The sequence below is a fragment of the Rhinoderma darwinii genome, chromosome 6, assembly GCF_050947455.1.
Source record: "Rhinoderma darwinii isolate aRhiDar2 chromosome 6, aRhiDar2.hap1, whole genome shotgun sequence".
NCBI classification, from domain to species: Eukaryota; Metazoa; Chordata; class Amphibia; order Anura; family Rhinodermatidae; genus Rhinoderma; species Rhinoderma darwinii.
The window spans coordinates 123893097-123905232 of NC_134692.1; the positions used below are offsets into that span (position 1 = coordinate 123893097).

The window sequence follows — 12136 nt, forward strand, 5'->3', positions numbered from 1 at the left end:
GCTGCATCTCGGCGCTTTAACCCGAATCCGTCAGTCCAGCTGACTGACGTCTGTGCTCAGAGCGGCTCCGGTTCACATCTGACACACAGGATCACCCTAGTAATGATCAAATCTTGAGTTTTGCAAAAGAATGAAAAACCTACAACCAAGTAGATGGGCCAATACTTACATATACAAAATAGAGGATGTCCAATAATGAAAAAATTGTGTTTGCCCACCTGCCGCAGCAAGGCATCCTCCATAGGTGGGAACCAACGCTGCACATACATCCAGAACTGGGACTAAGCCTACATATATATCTGGCAAATGGGAGGTGTGCAAGATCAAAAAATGGAGGCAGTCACTAACCCCACATATATGGATCACACAAACACAAAAAAGTTTGATCAGCACATCCCACAAAATGAAACAAAACACCTGTGACTGCAAATTTATACAGCGCACATCAGAAAATGGCGACCGCACACTGCGAACACTAATGTCACCTAAGCCGCCAAATATAAATAAATATGCATTACTGCTAAATCTACTTACAATAGGGAGGTTCTTAGTGCACATTCCCAGTTCTGGATGTATGTGCAGCATAGGTCCCCACCTACGGAGGACGCCTTGTTGTGGCAGGTGGGTTCACACAATTTGATCAAAATGTGCACTAAGAACCTCCCTATTGTAAGTAGATTTAGCAGTAATGCATTTCTCAGGGTAGGCCATCAATTTGTTATGACTGGACAACCCCTTTAAGTTTTATTTCAGTATTGGAAGTCATCTAGTTTGTCTATGTATATACTGTATACAGATGTAGCAAAGTTTAAACTTGACACCTAATTCATTCATGTAAGGCCGGATTCCCACGAGCGTGTGCGTTTTGCCCACGCAAAAAACTCAGCGTTTTGCGCGCGCAAAAGGTACTTAACAGCTGTGTGTGTCAGCCCCGTATGATGCGCGGCTGCGTGCTTTTCTCGCAGCCGCCATCATTATGACACTCCGTTTGGATGTTTGTAAACAGAAAAGCATGTGGTGCTTTTCTGTTTTCATTCATAGTTTTACAGCTGTTGCGCGAATCACACGCGTCACACGGAAGTGCTTCCGTGTGCTGCGCGTGATTTTCATGCACCCATTGACTTCAATGGGTGCGTGATGCGTGAAATACGCCCAAAGAACGGACATATCGTGACTTTTTCGCAGCGGACTCACGCTGCGGAAAAATCACGCAACGGTCTGCACGGCCCCATAGACTAATATAGGTCCGTGCGACGCGCGTGAAAATCATGCGCATTGCACGGGTTGTATATCCCGTTCGTCTGAATAAGCCCTAAAGTTAACCTTCTCAGTGTTCCTCAATTTTCTGTTTTTACCAAGTTCACAGATTAGTATTTGCTCCGTTTTTTTTTTTACACACATACAAAGCCCTGGGTGCAAATTTATTAATAATGGTTTAAAAATAGACAGCCTAAAGTTACATGTGTTAAATATGTTCCAAATATATTGATGACGTTCCCAATATTTGACAGGTTTGGCACATTTTGGCGCATGTTAGACTCCTTTCCCTTCTTTACACCACTTATTGAGTGGTATACATTAGACCGGTATGTTTGCGCCACAAAACCGCACGACAGTGATAAACCTGGCGCATTTCATGAATCGACAGCATGTTGCAAATCAGCGTTATTCAATAAATATAAAATGCGCCAAAAAAATGTGGCGCCGGAATTGAGGCGCAGCTACATTGATACATCTGCCCCCGTATATTTAACTCGTTAATTGTCAGGTTAAACTTTGCTACATCAGTAGGTATCGGCCTTTCTACTTGGTTGTATATTTTGCACTCGTACAACTATTAAATATATACTTTTTGAATACTTCTGTGGTGTTTGTGGTTATTTCATACATGAGAAAACACGGTCACTTAGATCAGTGTTTCTCAAATGTTCAAAAGCGAAGTACCCCTTACTCAAATAAATGACATCAAATTACCCCCAAGGCTATGATCATACACTAAAAGCGACTTGAATGTACCCCCTGAAGTTGAGAACCTCGGATTTAGAAAAGCCTTTGGCAATCAAGGCAAATTTTGGGCTCCATTAATAACTCTGGATAGGTCATCTCCACCAATGCCCCCTGGCTGGAAACTACAAGGATACAAGAAACAAATCACCAGCCTAAATGCTTCGTCATGGTCCCAGCTTAAGTCCCATGATGCAATTTCCGGTTTACCACTTGAGCTAACTATAAATTATAAATAAGGTCCAATATACTCCCTAATGTGCGGCATATAATGCAGACGAAACTACCAAGTGGCCTCTGTTATACGTTTTCACGTCACGGTTAAAATGCTGTTATTCACAAATTAGTGGCTAAATGGCGCAAGTTGTCGATGTGGTTTGCAGCAAAAACGCATTTTAACCGTGAAATGTGAGACCAGTCTAAGTATTGTAGGCAATTATGCGATCATGCCGTCAATTGCTGATCATGTTGTTCCGACTGCAGGGACCCCGATTATAAAAACGCAAAGGGCTGCTCAAGGCCAGGCACGAGACAGAGAACTACATTTCTGCCCCATCCATGTGAATGGACCCGCCATGTTACCTGATAATCTTCTTTAACACACTGGTGGTTATATACAGCAGGTAATTGGAGCATACAGAGCTGCAGTGTAAAGAAGGGGGGACTTTACAGAGTAACTAGGTCACTAGTGAAATAGGGGATGAATATCAAACGACTTCAGACGGTCATAAGACAATGTAGCTAATGCTCTGCCCCATTGCACTTGAGCCTTAATACTTATTGACGTATGCCTCTAAAGAAAGTCTGCGACGTATGCCGCTGTATACACAGAGGCATACATTGCCGATAGACTGTTTTTAAAAAAAAAAAATGCACGTCTTTTGGAAAAAAATTTGAAAAATTACACAATTACACAATTTGTGATTACGGCTACGGCCGGCCATGGACAGTCACCGTCATTTGCGGGCCGTGCTCCCATTATAAAGTATGGGAGCACGGTCCGTAAAAATAAAAAAAATAGGACGTCCTATTTTTTGCAGAGCTTTTCTACGTCTCGGACACCTTCCCGTAAATATACAGGAAAGTGTCCGCGGGCAAAAGAAATGAATGGGTCCGTACTATGACCCGCAATTATGGTCCGTAATTGCAGATCAAAATGACTGCCGTGTGCATGGGGCCTAAGAGATTATAAATCTCATTCACTACTGACAAATACAGTAAGGCCCTGTTCACACGGCGTGTTTTTGACACGTTATTCGGCATGTAAAACGTGCCGAAAAACGAAGCGATAAGATTTAAGCTTCCCATTGACATCAATGTCATCCTATACCGTTAGTGCGTTAGTGTTTTCTTACGAGAATGTTTAAAAAAACGCGTCGCGTAAAAAAGAAGCGTCAGGTCAATTCTTTGGTGTGTAAAACGCGCCTAACTCCCATAGTCAATGGGAGTCCGAATTACACGCCAAAAAAACACGCAGAAAGCGTGCACAAAATGCGTCAAAAAACATGTCGAAAACGAGTGCAGTTTAAAAAGCGCTTTATAAAAACGCTAACGTATTTCACACGTTGTTTTTGGGGTTTTCTCAACGCCATGTGAACAAGGCCTAAACGTGGAAAACCCCTCAGAGCTTCCGTCTTCTGCTGCTTATTATAGGTTCCGGCAGTGAAAGAATTCCCCTTTATTTCAATACAAAGTTTTATCAAAAAGGATCTCATCAACCCCTTTCCATATTCCCTATTAGGGACGTCATAAAGGGGTTTGCCCCCTCGGGACTGCATTACATGGATGGCCGTTTATTGGACAGGCCGCACGATTCATTTAGATTGGGCACGGACCTCGCTCTCGCTCAATTTGTTTGTTACTTCCCCATATGTTGGTGCTATATAAAGATTCTTATAGTTGTTATAATATTACATTTGAAATGAGGAGCCGACGGCAACTTCCCTTCAGCTTTCCTCCTCCACAGCGACGCTTCCGGCCACCCACTGTATACGGTACAAAACCGACCCGTTCACTTATGGAGCAGGGTTACATTTCCCTTCAGGAGTAGGTGGCCAAGGAGGTACATAGGCCGCAGTGCCCCCAATCTCTTCCTTCTCCAGGGGTCAGACCCCCACCGATCACTACCTCACTGCTCCACTGCATGGAGCGGCAGCGCGCACGCCCGTCCTCTGCTCCATTCAAGCTCCTTCTAATGTCTTACTCAGATGAGCGTGTGTCAAATTGGCCGTTTGTCATGCCCGATTTGGACCCGTTTTCACGGATCCCTCATAGACTTGTCTATTGAGGGATCTGTGATAACGGTCAGAAATAGGATGTGTCCTATTTCTTCAGGTGTCGTTCATCTAGTCCATTAAAACAACAGCCGTGTGAACAGCCCCATAGAAATACATGCAGCCGTGTGACGGCCGTTAAAAAAAACCTCCGTCACACGGACGATTTCAGCGCTCATCTGAACAAGGCTTTATTGCGATCATAGGATAGGTGATTAAAGTTCATCTTGGGACAACCCATTTAAGTTAGAACATATCTTAGCGATATTTCCTAACATTACAAGACGGAAATTCTCCTTATTTCTTTAAAACCGGTTAATATTTCATACATCTGGATGTGATAGGACGTGACGAAAAGAAAACGCTACGGACGTTTTTAGAAAGTGTCAGGACTGTCAGATCAGATATAACCTAACAAAGACTCAGGGCACATCGGTCGCATGGCCTGTAACATTACTCCAAGAGACGTTCCCGTGTGTAATAGAGCAGAATTACCCAGAAGCAGCAGAATGCGTCCTCTTACATAACCACCAACGTTCCCTATAGGACATATTATTATTAGAAATCAAGTTTATTCGACAACAATTATAAAAATATACTAATCTACATGGAGGGAGATTTCTTAAAACTAGTGCAAAGGAAAATTGGAGTGGTATTCTTTAGCAACCAATCAGATTGCTTCTTACATTTTCAAAAGGGCCTCTCAAAAATGAAAGATGGAATTGGATAGGTTGCTATGGGCAACTACTCCACTTGTCTTTACACCCTCTGGTTTTAGGGCTCATTCCCACTTCCATATATCAGATTTGTATCTGGTTGGTTTTTTGTATTGAATAATGGTGCCAACACATTTAAATTACATTCTCGGTTTTTTATACACACTTTTTAAGCACATGCCGGTTTTTCAATACGCAGCATGTTCCAACGGATGAGTATTGGCCCCTTTTTTTTTTAGCTCATATAAGTCAATGGGTTGATGATAAAAACGCATGTTCCGTTTTTGTATAGTGCGGATTTGTTCCGTCTTCTTATATCAGTATTTCAGCAACATTACAAAAACAGCAAAAAAATAGTTAATCCTTTTACAAAAAAACTAAACAAATACGGATGAAAAAACGGACAACTCATAAGAAAATATGGAACAAATATTGATAAAATACGGAGACAAAAATGAAACAAATTGTAAAAAAAACAACCCATATTGGATCTGTGTTTTCATACATAAGTGTGAAGGAGCCCCTAGAGCTCACGGACACTAAGGTCGCCCCAAAGTCTCGTATTGCTCAAAATCCGTAAACCGATCTGTATTGTACATCTATTTTTGGTCCGTATTTTCATACGCAAGGGTAAAGAACCCCTCAGACCTCACCTACACCAATGGCGTCCGATAAAACACATTACTCTAATGGTTCCGTCGAGTGTCCGTCATTTTACTCCTGGCATTTCTCACCAGAACTGCGATGGCGGTCCATTAACAGTGCCGCCAACACAGATGTGAACAGAGCTTTAGACTGATTTTATACAAGCGCATTTTTCATCAGTATTATATCCCTTATTTTTTCTCTCAGTAAGGGCGGATTCACACGAACGTGAATTGCGTCCGTGCAGGCCGCGTGGTTTTCACGCGGCTCGCATGGACCAATAGAAGTATATGGGGCCGTGCAGACAGGTGCGTGATTGTCACGCAGCGTTGGTCCGCTACGTGACACGCACGACATGTTCTAAATTTGTGCGCTGTTCGCGCATCACGCACCCATTGAAGTCAATGGGTGCGTGAAAACCACGCATGGCGCACGGAAGAACTTCATAATAATGGCGGCTGCGCGAAAAGCATGCAACCGCGCATCATATGATGCTGCCACACGGAGCAGGTAAGTGGCTTTTTGCGCAGGCAAAACGCCACGCTCGTCTGAATTAACCCTCATACAGAGCTAATGTTAATCTATGAGGTTATACGTTTAACATATACATCATGACCTCTCACGTCATGAAAAGCTCCTGACCTATACGTATAACGGAGGTCTGTGACATATGCCACACATAAGCTTCCATGTTAAAAAAAAAAGTATACCACGCAGTTTACGTTTTTGGTGGAATTCCATTGTATTGAATAGTGTAGTCTATTTCAGAAGTAAAAAATAAAAAGTTATACCGACGTATACCGGCCCATCACAGGACACATGGGGACTTTTTTGGCCTTCTGGTGACTGATGGAACCCTATGGATATGCTTAGCGTGTACGCCGGGAACTTGGGTACGTGATGTAAACAGGGCCGAAGACGTCCATTTGTGTAAAACTTAGCACCTGCACTATTTGCAGCTGCTTCAACAGATGTAAATAAATAAAAATAAAGACGTCCGTGATCTTAAAGGGTAACTTAGGCTGGATTCACACGAGCATGTTCGGTCCGTAAAGGACGGAACGTATTTCGGCCGCAAGTCCCGGACCGAACACAGTGCAGGGAGCCGGGCTCGTAGCATCATAGTTATGTACGACGCTAGGAGTCCCTGCATCGCTGCGGGAAATCTATGGGCACTTCCGTCATTATGGATGGCTACAGATGTGCATCCATAGCCGTCTGTAATTACGCAAGCGTTGCTATGCGACACCAGGGGATCACCAAGATTCTTCCATTTTTTTTGCGGATCCGTAAATACAGGTCCACTACGGTCCGTATTTAAGGACACCCTTCTGTATATGCGGAAGATTTACGGATGACTATAATTGCCTACGGATCCGTATTTACGGATGGATGAAAAATACGGTCGTGTGCATGGGGCCTAAAACTTCATTTCAAAAAATATTAAAATTATATATATATATATATATATACACACACACACACACACACACATGCATACAGTGAAGGAAATAAGTATTTGATCCCTTGCTGATTTTGTAAGTTTGCCCACTGTCAAAGACATAAACAGTCTAGAATTTTTAGGCTAGGTTAATTTTACCAGTGAGAGATAGATTATATTTAAAAAAAAACAGAAAATCACATGGTCAAAATTATATATATTTCTTTGCATTGTGCACAGAGAAATAAGTATTTGATCCCTTTGGCAAACAAGACTTAATACTTGGTAGCAAAACCCTTGTTGGCAAGCACAGCAGTCAGACGTTTTTTGTAGTTGATGATGAGGTTTGCACACATGTTGGATGGAATTTTGGCCCACTCCTCTTTGCAGATCATCTGTAAATCATTACGATTTCGAGGCTGTCGCTTGGCAACTCGGATCTTCAGCTCCCTCCATAAGTTTTCGATGGGATTAAGGTCTGGAGACTGGCTAGGCCACTCCATGACCTTAATGTTCTTCTTTTTGAGCCACTCCTTTGTTGCCTTGGCTGTATGTTTCGGGTCATTGTCGTGCTGGAAGACCCAGCCACGAGCCATTTTTAATGTCCTGGTGGAGGGAAGGAGGTTGTCACTCAGGATTTGACGTTACATGGCTCCATCCATTCTCCCATTGATGCGGTGAAGTAGTCCTGTGCCCTTAGCAGAGAAACACCCCCAAAACATAATGTTTCCACCTCCATGCTTGACAGTGGGGACGGTGTTCTTTGGGTCATAGGCAGCATTTCTCTTCCTCTAAACACGGCGAGTTGAGTTAATGCCAAAGAGCTCAATTTTAGTCTCATCTGACCACAGCACCTACTCCCAATCACTCTCAGAATCATCCAGATGTTAATTTGCAAACTTCAGACGGGCCTGTACATGTGCCTTCTTGAGCAGGGGGACCTTGCGGGCACTGCAGGATTTTAATCCATTACGGCGTAATGTGTTACCAATGGTTTTCTTGGTGACTGTGGTCCCAGCTGCCTTGAGATCATTAACAAGTTCCCCCTGTGTAGTTTTCGGCTGAGCTCTCACCTTCCTCAGGATCAAGGATACCCCACGAGGTGAGATTTTGCATGGAGCCCCAGATCGATGTCGATTGACAGTCATTTTGTATGTCTTCCATTTTCTTACTATTGCACCAACAGTTGTCTCCTTCTCACCCAGCGTCTTACTTATGGTTTTGTAGCCCATTCCAGCCTTGTGCAGGTCTATGATCTTGTCCCTGACATCCTTAGAAAGCTCTTTGGTCTTGCCCATGTTGTAGAGGTTAGAGTCAGACTGATTAATTGAGTCTGTGGACAGGAGTCTTTTATACAGGTGACCATGTAAGAGCTGTCTATAATGCAGGCACCAAGTTGATTTGGAGCGTGTAACTGGTCTGGAGGAGGCTGAACTCTTAATGGTTGGTAGGGGATCAAATACTTATTTCTCTGTGCACAATGCAAATAAATATAATTTTGACAATGTGATTTTCTGTTTTTTTTTTTTATATATAATCTATCTCTCACTGGTAAAATTAACCTAGCCTAAAAATTCTAGACCGTTCATGTCTTTGACAGTGGGCAAACTTACAAAATCAGCAAGGGATCAAATACTTATTTCCTCCACTGTAAATATATATATATATATATATATAGACCTACTGTTTAAATGTAATGGCCAATGTCAACCGGCATGTTAGGCCCCCGCACCGGCGTGGAACAGGCCATGTGATGTGTGAAACGGGGTGACTACAGCCACAAAAAATTGCAGTTGTCGACAAAAAGTAAAACACGACACCATTGTACAAAAATCCATCAGAAATTAAAGTAAAAGTCTTACAAAATTTACAAAGACCTGTACCGGGAAGAAAGTCACATGACTAGTGCTGCCTGACGCCAGGTGACGCCATTCTTCCCTGACCATAGAGGTCAATGCAAACGTCATGCTTGTGCGACTGCGTCCATTTCCCCACTCAGACGTGTATATACTGGTTCGCACAAATAAGTTTTCTGTCAATTTTACGTGAACGCCACCTCACATATACATTGAATTGCATACATTGTGTGACTTTTGACCCAACCACCATATAAACCGAGAATACTCTTCTAATATATGAACATTTCTATAAGATACTACGGTATATACGTGACGGCGGTCTCTCAGCTCTTCATCATATTACACAAAATTAACAATAAATTCCTGTACAGTCCTCAAAAAGTTGTGGGGTTAATTACATAGAGTGCCCAGAGGGGGCGCTATAAACCCTACGTAAATACTAGCCATATGGACTGACAGAACTCATCCTCATTAACCCCTCCTATTCCAGGCTGTCCTACATTTAAAACGATATGAGGTGGGATTAACCACTAATCACCCCCTAATATAAGAAGCACTACGACACGGAATGATGCCCGCAGCTTACCTTGCCGCCCCTGGCACCTGGCAATATGACACGTAGGAGGGGTGTCCCGGTCACACGCAAACACATTGGAGATGTTGACACAGCGCAGCCATTGCTCTGCAGTTGCCCCTCCCTGGAGCGGAGAAGGGGGCGGGATTACTCTGAGCTGCCAGCTCTGCTATTGGCTGTTTGTGTATCACACTGCACTGTGATTGGTGGGATAGATCTTCACGTCAAATTAGGGGACAAAAACAGCAGCACAATCTGTTTGTACCTGGAGATGATAGTGCGCTGGTCAGCAGAGAAACGGGACGGAGTGGGCTAAGCGTTACATTTACCAAATAAAATCTACCTTATTAATAATAGTATAGTGGTATTTATATTACCATGTTAAATAATAAGCCATGGACGTTTTCAAAACTATAATGGAAATAAAACAACCCTCTGTAGTGTATGCACGATAACCTGACACTAGCGGCAGTGAGAGATTCATTAAACTGGTGCAAGGGTAAAGTAGAGTGCTTGCAATCATTTCGCTGCTTTAAATTTTCGAATAATTTTGAAAATGAAAGCTGGAATCTGATTGGTTGATATCGCCAAGTCTTTCATTTTTCTCTTGCACCAGTTATGATAAATGTCCCGATGCGACGTGACAGCTGCGAAATAAAAGCCAGGTCAATTATTCGCGCCCAGCGCTGGAGAGAGGAGGCCCCTGGACTGCCACATATAACCGTAGTTGCCAACTTTTGAGAACAAGTTTTAGGGTATGTTCACACACACTAATTATGGACGTAATTAGGGCGTTTTTGCCCCGATTTACGTCCGAAATTACGGCTTGAAAGCGTTGACAAACATCTGCCCATTGAAAGCAATGGGCTGACGTTTGTCTGTTCACACGAGGCGTATATTTACGCGCCGCTGTCAAATGACGGCGCGTAAATGGACGCCCGCTTAAGTGACCTGTCACTTCTTGGGGCATAATTGGAGCCGTTATTCATTGACTCCAATGAAAAGCAGCGCCAATTACGTCCGTAACGGACGCGGCGTTCAAGCTCCTGCACATGCCGTTACGGCTGAAATTACGGGGATGTTTTCGCCTGAAAACATCCCCGTAATTTCGGCCGTTACGGACGCTGTCGTGTGAACATACCCTTAAAGAGCTCCAGGATACTGCGTGTCATGATGAACATTCCACACTACTATCCACGTCAAGACAGCTAGAGTGCCCCCACTACCAGAGCTAGAGTGCCCCCACTACCAGAGCAAGTGTACCCCACTACCAGAGCAAGTGTACCCCACTACCAGAGCTAGGGTGCCTCAATTAACAGATAGAGTGCCCCCACTAACAGCTAGAGTGCCCCCACCAACTGAGTTAGAGTGCCCCCACTAGCAGAGCAAGTGTGCCCCCACTACCAGAGCTAGAGTGCCCCCACTAACAGAGCGAGAGTGCCTCCACTAACAGAGCTAGAGTGCCCCCACTAACAGAGCGAGAGTGCCTCCACTAACAGAGCTAGAGTGCCCCCACTAACAGAGCTAGAGTGCCCCCACTAACAGAGCGAGAGTGCCTCCACTAACAGAGCTAGAGTGCCCCCACTAACAGAGCGAGAGTGCCTCCACTAACAGAGCGAGAGTGCCTCCACTAACAGAGCTAGAGTGCCTCCACTAACAGAGCGAGAGTGCCTCCACTAACAGAGCGAGAGTGCCTCCACTAACAGAGCTAGAGTGCCCCCACTAACAGAGCTAGAGTGCCTCCACTAACAGAGCTAGAGTGCCCTTCAATAGTGGAATGTCCCCATAAACAGTATCATTCATAAACTACTCCCTTGCAGTAGCATCTGCCCTCCTGTAGGTGACAGCAGCAACGTTTCACTTCCTTTCCCTGGATCCAAAATTACGAAAAGTATAAATTAAAAACGTACATCATTCCTGCACTGTGTGGACCTGGCTTTAGGCCTCATGCACACGACAGAGCCGCACTGTTGGCCTCCGCAGTCTGGTGCCTCCATACTGCGCCATATTACACGGAAATTCTCCAATAGAAGAAATGTTTCTAGGAAAGAATATCCTCATAATACGGCGTCTGAGGGAGTCATAGGGAATCTGAAAGACAAAACTTCTGTATTGTATATGTATGAAATTGGAGGCATATGGCGGTACAGCAGACTTCTTTGGGTGCAATATTACGGCTTTGTACAATTCGGAGGTTGCAGAGGGCCATAATACGGTAGTGTGCATTAGCTCTTAGGGAAACCGAAGGACTCAGGGCCTGTTCACATCAGCATTCGGTTTCCATTGATGGGTTCCGTCAGACCTTTCCATTGGAGCAACCCATCAACGAAAAGTCACACGAAAACCATAGCTTCCGTTTGCATTACTATTGATTTCAATGATGACGCTTCCGTTGCTAATGGTTTCCGTTTGTCTCCGTTCCGTAAGGTTTCTGTTTTTTGGACGGAATCAATAGCGCAGTACAGACCCATTCACACTACTTTATAATCACTTTTTAGTACATTTTTATGGAAGCAGGTGACAAAAAAAATTCAATTATGGTGTTTTTTTGTTTAACGCCGTTCACCTTGCCGGTTAAATCCGGTTATTTTAGAATAGTTCAAATTTTTACATTATGTTTATTT

General features: G+C 43.7%; 1 protein-coding gene across 4 annotated transcripts in view; it reads right to left on the minus strand.

Moving 5' to 3' along the window:
- The window catches only part of TECPR1 (tectonin beta-propeller repeat containing 1), a 64972-nt gene extending 55331 nt beyond the window's left edge, over window positions 1-9641 (minus strand). For all 4 annotated transcript variants that reach the window (XR_012849548.1, XR_012849547.1, XM_075830262.1 and 1 more), the window contains exon 1: window positions 9525-9641. The gene's annotated coding sequence lies outside the window, so the exon portion shown is untranslated. The remainder of the gene's footprint in view (window positions 1-9524) is intronic.
- Window positions 9642-12136: the final 2495 nt, after the last annotated feature.